This window comes from Rattus norvegicus, chromosome 9 (genome assembly GCF_036323735.1).
Source record: "Rattus norvegicus strain BN/NHsdMcwi chromosome 9, GRCr8, whole genome shotgun sequence".
In the NCBI taxonomy this organism is placed as follows: domain Eukaryota; kingdom Metazoa; phylum Chordata; class Mammalia; order Rodentia; family Muridae; genus Rattus; species Rattus norvegicus.
Window position 1 is genome coordinate 18,550,912 of NC_086027.1, and position 14,203 is coordinate 18,565,114.

The following is a 14,203-nucleotide window of genomic DNA, read 5'->3' on the forward strand; positions in this document are numbered from 1 at the left end:
GTCATTGGGATCTTAGAAAGAGTAGAGAGAGCTGTCTACTTCCCCAGCTCCCACCTCAAGAGAAAACTCTCATGACAGGCCCCCTCTTCCTCAGCCCAGGGCCATGGTCTAATGGAGGGCGTGGTGTCCCCAGGGCTGCCCTCTCTCCTCAGGAGAGAAGGAACCAGGGCTGGTAGGAGAGAGAGAGAGAGAGAGAGAGAGAGAGAGAGAGAGAGAGAGAGAGAGAGAGGAGAGAGAGGAGACAGACATAGACACAGAGACACAGACACATAGACACAGAAAAAGACAGAGACCCAGAGAGACAGACACAGAGAGAGACAGACAAAGAGACAGAGACATAGAGAGACAGACACAGAGAAAAAGACAGACACAGAGACACAGAGAAGGATCCTGAGGCAGTATGACCCACTGTTCCTCCAGTCCCACCTTCTAGATACTTACACTGTCTCTTGCAAACTCAGCTGCCTCTGGGTCCCTGCAATGACTCTAGGTCATAGCACTGAGGGACCCCATTTGGGGCCTTCTTGGGAGACTTATAGCTTGTTGTTTCTCCCTGAGGCCCAAGGGAGACAGGGTAACATAAGCTGTTCCACCTGGGTCCTCGCCTGGAGCAGGGGGATAGGATGCATGGAGACCTGACGGAGGCTCAAAGGCTTCGTGTCCCTTTAGGGGACCAATTGAACCCATAGCTTTGGAGGACAGCTCCACACTGGCAGGAAAGACCTGAGAGGTCATAACCCACCTGGCTGGGAAAGGCTGGAGGGTACTTAGGCCACAAGCTGTGTCCCAGGCCCACCAAGCCAGTCATATCAAACACCAGTCAGAGTTCTCAGGCAGCCGAGTTCCCATCCCACCAGCCCTTCCCCCTCCTGGCCACTCCAAGTCCACACTGCTGAGCACAAAGACAAAGCAGAAGCTCTTCACGAAGCTGCAGCCTCCGTGTAGGGGGAGAGAAGTGGAGGGAGCAGGTGAAGAACAGGAGGCCAGAGAGCGGTACAGCAGGGCCTGCCAGCCTCCATGCCTGCACGGAGCACACAGCATCTCACATCTACAGCGAGAAGCAGATGCCCCCATGCCCACCTCTCCAGCCTGTGTCCCCTCACATTTCCTGCCAAAAGCTTGGACTGGCTTTGACTTCTCCCATCCTCGTCCTCACCATGGACACGATCACAGACCCCATCCTGGGCTTTGCTCCATCACCAGCCTCCTCCTGTTCCTTTCCCCACCCTTCTGCTCCCACACTCCGCTTCCACCACAGTCTCCCAGCTGGAAGTGACTCACCCAGGTCTGTGGCCACTGCCTCACCTGCCGGCTGTCCCCCAGCCGGTGGACAGATCCATGCACCCCACACGACATAGGGTGACCCAGCTGGACAAGTACTGCCAGGTCGAGCAGTTGGTATTCCCACAAGATCAAGGATACCCAGAAATGATGGCCAGGCTCAGGTTGCCTTTGTCCCATGTAGAAGGGAAGGGACTTTGAGGGACCCCTCCCCCAGCTCTGGGCATGGCCACCCACTATGGCCTTGTCATTCCACTCCTGTGCTGGAGGTGGCTGGTGCCTAACCAGCTCTGGTGAATAGACAGAGCGAGGCTGGCACATCAGGCTGCTGTCGCCCGTGGAATTCTTGTCCCTTCTGGTTTCACTTCTTGGACTCTGACCCTGGCAAGGCTGCAGGAACTTGAGCAAAGGCCTTCATCTTTCTGAGCTAGTTTGCTTGGTCTTAAAATGGGCTGCAGACCTGGCATGGGAGTGATAAGAGGCCACTGTGGGGCCACACTGTGGGTGGGAATGTCAATCCCTGAGCATCCAGTGGATTCCGGACTGGATGAATGGAATGATGAATCGTGACAGAAGGTTGTCATGTGAGCATCTGGCCTGCAAACCTCAGAGGTCTCTTCCCTCCCTCTCTCCTTCCCTCCCTCCTTCCCTCCCTCTCCCCACTCCTCTTCCATTTTCCTTTCCACTCACGCTTTGTTTTGTTTGTCTTAAACCTGGTTTTTATGTTGCCTAGGCCTCGAACTTTTTGAGTAACCTTGACCTCCTGACCCTCCTGCCTTCACCTCTCAAGCGCTGAGATCACTAAGTGATGGCCTGAATAAGTGGGATGCTTGTGAGGGGTGAGCCTTGAGGGGAGTCCTGGAAAGACAAGGCAAGGATCTAAAGGATGCTGGGAAGGGGTGGGGGTTGGGGGTAGGGTGGGGCAAGCCTAAGTCATCAACTGTGTGAGCCTGCCACCTGGTGGTCAGTTCTGGGTCGTGCAGGCGATACTGAGGGCAAGGGCGTTTGGGCAGCTTTGTTTCCTGGAATCCAGGGCTGCAGGAATTCTGGGCTTTCTGTCCACACCATCTCCACACAACAGCCCTAGGTACTTTTAAGACAGGTTCCACCTCATCCTGGTTCTGGACAGGAAATGGGTCTGGAGGACAGTGTCGGGGCAGAGGGATGCTGATGCACTGGGAGAGTCTGTAGGGCCAGGGGGGATATCCAAACCCCCCACCCCCGTGCATCAGCCCCAAAACATAAAAATGCACACACTCCCCAGTGTCTGGTGAAGTGTAGAAACCAAGTTCAAGTGTCCTGAGGCACAAGGTGCTGCCTGTAGGAAGCTTGGGGTTGTGTTACAGATATTACTGCTCTCAGGGGTCACACCCTGTGCTACCCTCTGGGATGCTATCGCTGGCTCCATTGCCCTTCAGGGTAAGGCTGCCTCCAAGGCAGCTTGTCCCCATGCTGCCCTTACCAATGGTAATGATGGTGAGCATGGAAAAGAAGAAAGAGCCTACAAACTCCCAGCGTCCCTTGCTGCTGTATTTCCCAGGAGGTAGGTCCCATCTTTGTATGCTTGGATGGTGTCCTGGGATGGGCCCCTGTACCCTCAAGACAGCCCCTCTTCCATGTCTATGCCTGCACCTACAACCATACTCTTAGAACTTCCTCCTGGAGGGAAGAAAAGAGTTCCCTCCGAAAGCTCAGGAAGGTACAGGATTCACAAGCCCAGTCCCCAAAGTTAAATTCCACAAAAACAACAGAGCTGCCTACAAGTTATGCTGTGAGCTCTGGGGATGCGAGGTGTCACCCATAATGGGGCGAACTTCTCCGTGATGCCGCTGCCTTTGAATCATCTATTAGCAACTCCAATGAACTCCCTGGTTCATCCAGCCAGAAGTGGGAGGGATTGTGTCTTTGGTCAATTAGTTCCTGGTGCCCTTCTGGCTTGAAGAGACCTTTCGTGTGTCCCCAGGAAAACTTACACAACAGCGATCGTTCTGCAGTTTGAGGAGACACTGGCGCCCTCACGCTTCTGCTCGGCCAATTTGTGGAAGAAGGGGCCTACGTCCTCCAAAGCTACATCATCCCAATCCAAAAAGAAGCCAAGAGAGAGGTAGGCATAGGAGGCCCGCAGGTGCAGGATGACCGGGCGGTTCACGGCAACTTGCACTTTGCTGGAATAATTCTGACGAATCTGAGAGCTCACAGCTGATCCTGAGTATGGGGCTAACCTCGAAGACGGTGCTGGCTGGTCCTAGGAGCTGAAGGCAGCAAGGAGATGGTCCCAAAGACTGGGACTGGAGAGACTTGTAAGGCGGCTGGAAGTTAATAGAGTGTAAGTCCCCAGGTCTGTTCTGTCCAAACACTGTTGAAGCAAGACACAGATCCATGGGACCTCCAAAGCACTGCTCTGTCTCTTTTCCTACTAATCAAGGGCTTCCCAGAGGAGAGATCGTGGGAGTAAGTCCTGTTTATCCTAGAGTCAGGTCCCGGTGGGTTCTAGGATATCTCCATCATGGGCTTACTTACCTGTCTAGCTCAGTCCTAACCTCACAGGACACTTTGGGCAGATGTTGCAGAGGATGACAGAGCTATGACCTCAGCCTCCGGTGGAACACAGGAGAACTGGATTACCTCCGCTATGGGACCATCAAGACTGCTTCGGATACGAAGGAGGCTGTGTGGGAGGCCTTCAGGTTTTTTTTTTTAAGATTTATTCATTTATTATATATAAGTACACTGTAGCTGTCTTCAGATACACCAGAAGAGGGCATCGGATCTCTTTACAGATGGTTGTGAGCCACCATGTGGTTGCTGTGAATTAAACACAGGTCCTCTGGAAGAGTAGTCAGGTGCTCTTAACCGCTGAGCCATCTCTCCAGCCTGGACTTCAGGTTTTACACGTCTCGTTTTCCTATCTGTAAAGCAGGTACTAACTGTGGGGAATAGCGGCTGCCTCGTTAGGGATTCTGCACTGTGAAACGCAGAGATGACGGGCAGAGGCAGAAGGCTCTGCGGAAGGAAGGATGCTTTAGCCGGTCTCCTCGGAGGTCTTCCCAGAGAAGACATTTAGGAGGACAGGACAACTGGAGCAGAGGGAGGTCATACTGTGCCTTGGACATAAAATCCTGGGATTCTAAGGAACTTCCACATAGGTACGCAGGTCTACACAAAAGCAGCCTCCAGGTGATTAAACGGCCCCAGCTCTTGGCTGTGCATTTATGTTAAGCCCTGCTGAGCCTCCGTTCATCTCTTATGGGGGTGGTGAAGCTACTGAGGAATGGGGGCTGGGCAAGGGAGAGGCCGCACGGGAAGCATTGACTGAGGTTGGACAGACAGTTGCCGCTCCGCTTAGCCCCAGACGCAGCCCAACCAGCCTGACCAGCGGTTTGGAAATCAATCTCTACTCATCCCCCTTCTGCCCTACCCCGAAGGGAATCTGGCTTCAGCTTAGGGACTTGAGAACCTGCCTCTCTCTGTAACGGGAGCAATGAAGGAGTGTGAAGATTCCTCACTGAGGCGTTTGTGTCTAAGCTCCGATCCTGTCCTCTTGGCAGAGGGATGTGGGACAGAACAGGGACAGGATGGGAAGAGTGATTTGTTCAGCTGCCAGCCCATGGCCCACACAGGCGAGGAAGAGCTCTCCCTGGGAAGCCCTGTCAGAATGAGCCTCCCTGCTCCTCACCCTGCAGCACCTTCACCCGCTGAGGAGCTGTGGCTCAGTGACCTCTGCTCCTTCCTTTCATCCCTGCCAGGGTGCAGGTGGGTAGGTTTCTGCCCTTAATATCCAAATACTTCAGGTAAAGTGATCTTAGCCCTGGGTCCAGCCCAGGTCTGCCAACTCTTAGTGCCCCCCCCGTCCCCCTCCTACCCCCCTTCACCTTTACCCAGGGCCTAGCCTGGGCAAACATACTTTCCTCGTTAGAGTCTGGCCACGCCTCCAAGGTATTTGCCCCTCCCCTGTTCTTTGAAAGAGGCTAGGTGTGGCCTTTATCCTTGGCCCCTAGTCTAAGCAAGTCCCACCACATGGGGCTGAACAGACCAAACACAACCCTGTCCCCACCATGACCCCACGTTGTAGCTTGTGACCCAGGGAAGCACTTCTCTGTATTCTTCATGGCTGTGTTCTGGATGCCTCTTCCCACGGTGTTAGTCTGCCCGTTCGTCTCCTTAAAGATGCAGCCCTGCTCCTTGCTGGAGGGAGCTCTTTCCGCTGGGTCCAGCCCATTCTAGTGGTTACGCCTCCCCTCCCAGCCACACAGCCCTGTTCTTCACAAGCCTGCCTACTCCACCTCTCTCAGCACTTCACTATCTGGGGTCAGAGCCCTCTTCATCCCTGCAGTGAACATCAAGCCCCCCAGCCCCCCATTGCTTCTTTCCTCGGCTGGTTCTGCTAGCCCCCTTACCCAGATCAAGGGGACTAGCACTGAGCCTTCCAGATGCGTGAGATGCTGTTCTGTCGGAGCTCCCACTAGTAGAAGCTGCGACTGGAGTTCCGGACAGCACGATCTTTCAGTGCCCAGGACACACAGATGCCCGGTGCCAAGTAAGCCAAGTAGGATAGTAACAGGAGCCCTGACCCTGGCACCGGCCAATCTCGGCCCAGCAAGTTGTCTCAGGAGGTCGCGGAGCCCAGCAGGGTGTCTCGGGAGGTCGCGGAGCCCAGCAGGGTGTCTCGGGAGGTCTCGGAGCCCAGCAGGGTGTCTCGGGAGGTCGCGGAGCCCAGCAGGGTGTCTCGGGAGGTCTCGGAGCCCAGCAGGGTGTCTCGGGAGGTCGCGGAGCCCAGGTGTGCTGTGGTAGTGGACAGGAACCAGGAATGTCCAGGAGAGGCCGGGAAAGGCTCTTCTCTAAGCAAGTGCTTGTGGGTGGCCTGTTTCCCCTGAGGGATGCTCCAGGGAGCAATAGCCCTGTCTACCCTCAAAGATCCAATCCCAGGGACAAAATGAGAGCTCACTGGAGAGTTGGACTGCCCATCCCAACACCACAGGAAAGGAGAGGCCACAGGTCAGGGGAGGAAGGACCCAGACCCCCGCCTGCCCCGAGCACTTCTCCTCAGTGAGAAAGACACTTGCAACCCAGAGTGCAGAAGAGAGACAGCCAGGTTTATCGTCACAGGGCTCCTGTCTAAGTTGTCACACCAGGGACTTCCTGCAAGTGCTTGTTCTCAGTGTCACCCTGGTTTTCTCTACAGCACTCGGCTCAGCCGAGCCAGCTGAGCCAGAGCTCAGCTGGCTAAGGTAAGTGTATGTGGGAGGCAGGAACATGTGGACCCAGATTTATCCTTGCTGCTCTGGAAGAGGTCTCCGAGTCCCATTCACTCAGCGCTGCCGGAGAGATCAGATTTCAGTCCTTTGATGAGTGGCAGTAAGTCCTGGGGGTGGGAAATCCCTCGATGGATGTGGGCCCTTCCCAGAGACTCCCCCAACCTCTTGGTCTCTCCCCACAATTGCTGCAAAGACACAGGCCCTTAGAATAACCCCCCCTTGCCACTGGGGAGAAAGGAAGTCCAAGGAAGAATTAGTTCCTAATCTTTAAAAACTGGTCTGTCCTCTCTTCAGGCCCACAGTGCTGAAATCTGGCAGGATCAGGTGTGGATGTTCCCATGGAAGCCTAGGCACAGGGAACTCATACTCTACAAAGGCTCCTGGGATCTGCTGTCCCTCCAGGGTCTCAGAAGGAGTAATGAGGACAGGGATGCGCTGAGGATGGAGGGAGGTGATGTTCAGGAGGTGTTAGGACACCCAGAAAAAGTCCTGAGCCTTCTTCCGGAATTCCCTTCACTTGTGGCCAAGGAAAGCTGGGGGTGCTGGCAGATAGCCTCTGTGTTCAGAGTTCTGAAGCTGCGATCCTACTAAAGATAGTTCCCTGTGTGCCCCTAAAGTGTCCCTGGGTGTGTGTCCAGGTCCTCCCCTCCAGCCACTGCCCTGAGTTCTTATTCTTTCCAGGTTTGTCCTTGTCAAGGCCCTGGGGGCTGCCTCAGTCCTTCCAGAGTGAGGATACAGCAAGAGTACAGGCCTGGCACACAGTGGGGGCTTGTTGAGTCCCTAGCATGTGATGATGAACACAAAAAACCAACTCTCCCTTTGCTTGCAGCCCAAGGCTTCCTGCCAGTCATCCATGTTGCCCCCCCCCCCACAGGGCCACTTTGAGGGACCCAGGAATGGGGCTCTGAGACCAGCGTGCAAACCTCCACCCATGTAAGTCTTTGATTTTTATCTCTGCACCTCCCCTGAGTTACTCTGTAGGCATTCCTGGAGAATTACTGACCACCTGTCTGGGAAGTATATGGGTTGGGAAGGAAGGGTAGGGAATAGCATGGGTTTGGGGTGGGGTGGGGCAGGATACAAACCTCTGTGTGGGTGGGACTGTACGCATGAGCATGTGACAAGCCTGTGTGAAGTTTCCGTGGACAGAGGAACGTGTTAGACAGTCAACTTAGATGTGAACGTAAGGTTCACACTTGCGTTGGGTCCTTGGGGAACTCAGATCTGGGGTAAGGGTGCGGTCACTGTGATGTCCCAGGTTCTTCTGTGGCAGTGAGCTCTGGGGACATGCTGGGTGGCCCAGAGTCTGTTTTGAACCATGCAAAAGGATGTTGGAATTCCATGGTGAAGATGGAGACATAATATTCAAACTTCCACTGCAAAGGGCTACGTGGCACCTGTGCCCGATCCTCCCACAGAAGCCGTGCTCAGGGTCTGGACACATCTCTTTGCAGGTAGACTCCTGGTTTCGTGTGCTGCAGAGGACTCTGAGGCCATGCCGGTGTGCCTGAATCACTCTTCAACTCTCTGTTCATCCTCACAACTGTCTGTCCTTAGCCCGATACACCCAAGCCACCTCACATTTGCAGCTCTCTGTTCCAGAGGCTCCCGGATGGCACACACCATCTACCTGGGAATGCCTGGGGTGGTCCTCCCACCTGTCCAGCCCTGAGCCCAAGTGGTTGAGGAAGACCATGTTGAGCGGGATACCCACCAGGGCATAGAAGACACAGAAGATTTACCCTGCCTCTGTGCTGGGAGCCAGGTTCCCATAGAGTACATGTCAGGGTGGGGGTGGAGTCCAGAAATGCCTCCTGCCAGCTCCCCTCCCCCCGTCCTCTGGGGGAGGAGGAGTTCTCTGTTCACCTGCTACTAGAACAATCTATCCTCTACTAGAACAATCTCTACTTATAGAGGTCTCTTCCATGATGCCGCCTCCATGAAGCCCTCCTGACTGCCACCCTCTGCCTCCTTGCCAGGCACACTTCCCCGAGATGGTTCGTGTCTTTCTAATTATCCCCATTTGCTTTATATAATTATAATGACTTAATTCCTCTTTGTGAGTTGGGAGGCCAAGCCTGGGTCAGATTTCAATTCATACCCTGACCCATATTCTAAGTCTCTGTTTGGATTGCCAAGGAAGGTGTTTGGAATCGAATGGGGGCTTCACTGAACGGACGGGAGGCCTGTGTGAGACTGGGGTGGATGCAGGGGGTGCTCTCCTGTTACCACATCTCCCCTGGATGCTAGGATGTCACCTGCAGCTTTGAGGGACAGTCCCTCTGTACAAATGGCCTCCCTCTTCAGATACCTCTACTATTTATCTCCCAGACAGAACTTTGTGGTCGGCGGCCAGGCTCACAGTATCAGAATACCGACACACCAGGACCAGCTCTCGGCTGGCCAGACAGGACTGAGACAGGAGAGGGACCCATACTTGCCTTCCAACGGCCCAGCCCTTCAGAGGCGAGGCTCACCAGGGAGGTGAACCCAGCCCCTCACTGCAGATATGCCTGCTTTGCTGCTTTTCTCCGTTCCTGTCCCACCGTGTCCAGTCGGTGCTTCCTGTGTCACCATCTGGATAAACAGCATCCTTGTCCTAGTGGTAGGAAGGATCCCAAGCTGAGCAGTGCCTAGGGAGGCCCCTCTCTCCCGACCCCTTTACCTACGGTGGTGACCACCGTGCCTGCCAAGAAGAAACTGCTCCCAGACTTCCAGTCACGGGTTGGTGGAGTTGCCGCTGGGGTTCACATCTTTTTCCCAGGCCTCCAGGATGCCCTGTAGGAGTGGCGTAGTCAGGAGGGGAGTTAGTGGTCACTGAGTGCCAGTCTCACCAGGCTCTCAGGAGGATGGTGTGTGCTTAAGTTTAATAAGTCTCTTAAGTGATGTCATTTCCATCTCACAGAAGGGAACACGAAAGATCTGAGTGGCTAAGACACTTGCTAAGTGGCCAAGGGTTGACAAAGGTGTGGCTCTAAGAGAGCCAGTGGAGGTGTTTCTGGTGACGAGGAAGATGACACACAGTGAGGAAAGGTGCGGTTATGGTTGGATACTTCTGGAAGAGATCTGGTGGGGAAGGTGGAGCCTGGGCTCTCCCTCCCTTGGCCATGTGGTGGGAAGCCCTGAGAGTTTTCCTGGGCATCTAGAGAGCTGGCTACTTTGCTCCCTGGCACTCTTCAGTGAGCATAGCCCATTCGTGCAGAAGAAATTCCGTCAGGGGCCCAGGAAAGGTTGTGTGTGCTCTGTGGTGTGTTGTCTGTCTGTGCTGTGTGTTGCATGGGTGTGCACTCTCTGTGTTTGTGTTTTGCGTTTCTAGGTCAGGAACTTTAGTAGGTTCAAGCCTGATCCCTCAACTCCTCATGGGGAATGGGCAGGGCTCCTTCTCCCCAACTCAAACCCTCTTCCGCTTTAACTGGGAACTGGGCAGCGTCAGATCTGTCTACTTACCTGCGGCACTCCAAAGGTAGGGCGCTATTGGGAAGCATGGCTGCATTTCCCACATCCTTTCCTGTGGGAACTGATTTTCACACCCTGGGTGGAGGCTTCCTGGCCCTCGCTTGGGCAGGAACTAGTTTCTTAGGGTGTGGACTTTCACTTCCTCTTTCCCACACACGAGGAGAGCTCAACCAGACGTTCCGGAGCATGTCCCCTCCCTGGAGACCCCTACTCTTGGGGACAGCATTTGTCCAAGTCCCTGGCTATCTCTCCTGTACTTGTAGGCCCTCAAGAAGAATCTCTGGCTTCGCTAAAGCTCGGAGCATGTGTGACTGGCCTCAAGTGGCTGTGACATCATTGCCTCTGACAGTCCAATGGTGGAGGAGGAAAGAAGCCGGCATAGAAGCTTCCACTTGGAGCATTGTTTGAACGCTACACTCAGCGCCATTATGTCCCAGTGTGTGAGTTCCCCAGGGACTGGGTTCCCTCAAATGTTACACTAGCATGTCTCTGCCTCCGGGCGCCATCCGCCCTGTCCCAAGACTGAGGACGTTGAGGGGCACGTATACCCCTATCTTTCCTAGTGAGTCCCTGGTGCTAGGCCCCTTTGGGCTGCAGTCAGGCCTACACCCTTGTGCTTGAGTGTACAACCAGTTTGAGCCTGTCCACCAGTCTGTCCACTGCTCACCTGGTTTCACCTCCATGGCAGGGGCTGAGGCAGGAGAAGGTTTGAGATGTCCCTGTCTCTGACTAACCCCTGGGATGTTGGGGCACCTGAAGGTGAATCTCACCCCCGAGTAACTCTGTGTGTGTAGAGTGTGTCCTGAGGAGAAGGGACAGGGCTCTGCTGAAGTCTTATCTCATAGACAAGTTGCTCTTGGTCCCAGGAGTTGTCTCAGGCCCTCATCTCCTAGTGGCCTCACTCAGTTCCTGTGTCAGCAGGTCTCAAACTTGATTCCCTAACAAGTTCTCAGGTGCTGCTGCTGCTGCTGCTGCTGCTGCTGCTGCTGCTGGTGGTGGAGGTGGTGGTGATGGAGGTGGTGGTAGTGGTGGAGCATGTATTCCTGCACTTATGTTCATGTGCGTGTACATGTGTGTGCGTGCATGTGTGTGTGTGCATGCATGTGTGTGTGTGCATGTGTGTGTGTGTGTGTGTTTATATGTGCAGGAACAATATGCCATGGTGTGTGAGGAAATCAAAGGGCATTTGATTGGTTCTCTCTTTTTACTATGTGGTGTCCAGGGTTTAAACTCAGTTCATCGGGCTTGATGGGAAACCCCTCTGTCTGCTGAGCCATCTTGCTTGCCCCGCACCTGGATGCTTAATGTGCATTCTGGGCATTAAAGTCAGGTCCTCATATTTGTAGGACAAGAACTCAGCCGCCTTCCCAGTATCACATGTGCCCTTTCTTTTCACAGGACCGTTGAGGACATTTAAGTTAAGTGACCCAGTTAGAGGTCTAGCTGTAGACGAGAGACAGGCTCTGGACTAGGTTTCCTCAGGCTCCAGTTCTCACCACACTCTGTCCTCAAACAGGAACCAACAACTTAGTGGTGGTTCTGAACCTGCCATGGACTCCTCCACCCACCTCCTCTTACATCAGGTCCCATCTTTCCTTATTCACTCACCAGAATGAGCTTCCCCAGGTCCTGCTGGTCCAGGCACATGTAGTTCTCTAGGAAGAGCAACTTTTCCAGCTGGAGCTGGTCCTTGGATTGAGCCTCTGCTTGTTTCTCCAGCAACTGGAAAATGGCGGCTCCAAGCGGAGGGTAGCAGACATAGGCTATAAACAGGGGCAGTACCAGGCCACCCCAACAGCTGCAGAGCCCAGTATGTGGCATGGGGCAGCCAGGACCCTGCAGGAGCTGTCAGGGTGGCTATAAAGAGAAAGGAGAAGAGGTGGAGGTCTCTGCTACTGCCCACCCTGTCCTCCACTGCATAGGTGTCTGCAGCAGGGGAGTATGTTTGAATAATGTGGTGTGTGTGCAAACAGGCCTGCCATCCCCCACTGGGCCTTACTATTCTATACACAGCAGCAAAGGCAGCACATCCCTGGGCCCCTCAGAGACACCTACCAGCCTCTCCTGAGCTCATCTGCTCTCCTCTCTCTCTCTCTCTCTCTCTCTCTCTCTCTCTCTCTCTCTCTCTCTCTCTCTCTCGTGTGCACATGCGCTCACATGCGCGCGCGCACACACACACACACACACACACACACACACACACACACACACAGAGAGAGAGAGAGAGAGAGAGAGAGAGAGAGAGAGAGAGAGAAGTAAATATAGATTAGGCTTATAGAGGAAACATGAAACATTTGCCTTTTGACTCTAATTTATTATGATCCAGTAGAGTTCCATTGTGTATGTGTATTATACCACGTTCCCTTTGCCCATCTATCTGCCAGTCCCATACTTAGGATTTTCTATTTTTGTGAAGAGACACCATGACCAAGGCAACTCTTATAAAGGAAAACATTTCGTTGGGGCTGGCTTACAGTTTCAGAGGTTCAGTCCATTACCATCATAGCAGGAAGCATGGCAGTGTGTAGGCAGACATGGCGCTGGAGAAGGAGCTGAGTTCTACATCCGGTTCAGTAGGCAGCAGGAAGTGAATGCCACACTAGAACTGGCTTGAGCATTTGAGACCTCAGAGCCCACCATTTGAGACCTGAAACCCACTTCCTTTAGTGAGGCCACACCTACTCCAGAAAGACCACACCTCCTAATAGTGCCACTCCCAGTGGGCCTGTGGGAGCCATTTTTATTCAAACCACCACATGGATATAACCACATGCATTGACTAATTTTCTTGTTGCTATGAAAATACCTGACAAAAGCAAAGTAAGGAAGGAGGCATTTGTTTTGGCTCCTAGTGTGAGGGTACAGTCTATCACAGCAAGGGAAGACATGGATCAGGAGCGAGGTGGCTGGTCACACGGGAGGCACAGTCAGGAAGCTGAGAGGAATGCTGGTGCAGAGCTTGCTGTCTCCGTTTTCATTCACTCTGGGACTCCGTGGGGTGGTGTTGCCCACATCAGCAAACTCAATCTAGAGGCTCATGCACATACCCAGAGGCTTGTCTTCAGGTGACTTCACACCCTGCCAACCCTGACCATGGTTTGTAATGTATTCCAGAGCTTTGTGACCACGACCACTGTTCAGCGATGACCTGTCACTCACCAGCCATTGCCCCTTCACCCACTGCCCTCGGCCTGTGGGCACTCGCTTTCTGTCTCTAATGGACTCCCCTATCCAGAACATTTCATATAAAAGAGTTGGGACCGTTATGGCCATTCTTGCTTGTCAACTTGACTACATCTGGAATGAATATTAATAAAGCCCACACATGAGGCGCATGTGAGGGATGTTTGCTTAATTTGAAGTTGAGACATCTGGATCTTTGAGGTGGGGAGACCCACCTCAAATCTGGGGCCACACCATCTGCTGGAAAACAGAGAAGAAGGAAGCTTTTGCTCTGCCTGCTTCTTCTCACTAGCAAGTCCCTTCCTTGTCTAGCATTAGAGACTACTTTTTTGGGATGCCAGCGTGTGCTGAAGAGCAGCTGAGATATACATCCTTGTGGATTGAACAACTGGATCCTTGGACTGTCCATTCATAGGAGTCATTGCTGGATCATCTGGGCCACAGCCTGGAAGTCATTCTAATAATCCCTTTTCTCTATGTGTAGAGAGATTCATTCTATAAGTTCTGTTCATCTGGAGAACCCTGACCAATACAGGAAGAGGATTGCGATCCAGGTCCATCTCTTGGACTGGTGCCATCAGCTCCCACCACTCTCTACTTCCTGTTCAGTGTTTCCTAGCTCTAGCCACATGTGGAAAGACAAAATGTCGGTGAGGACATCTGCATGGTGGTCACCTCACATGTGTCTGGCACCAACCAGATGACACCATATTCAGGCTAAGTAATTGAGCAGGCAAGGTTCTGAAACTGAATTTCCCATATCAAAAGGATGCGGGAAAGGTTATCACAGACATGGGCATCACAGACATGGGCATCACAGGTAAGGGCATCACAGACACGGGTATCACAGACACTGGCAACAGAGACAAAGCCATACTACATGCCTGCAGCATCACAAACACGGGCATCACAGACGTGGACATCACAGACATCAGGAGCACATACATGGGCATCACAGGCTGAAACATAATGGACATAATAGACACAGTCATCACAGACCTGGTAGTCACAGACATGGGCCTCACAGA

At 53.4% G+C, this 14,203-nt stretch overlaps 1 pseudogene; it reads right to left on the bottom strand.

Annotated features, from left to right (window-relative positions):
• Positions 1 to 7,944: 7,944 nt before the first annotated feature.
• Kcnk16-ps1 (potassium two pore domain channel subfamily K member 16, pseudogene 1) lies at positions 7,945 to 11,813 on the bottom strand (annotated as a pseudogene).
• Positions 11,814 to 14,203: the final 2,390 nt, after the last annotated feature.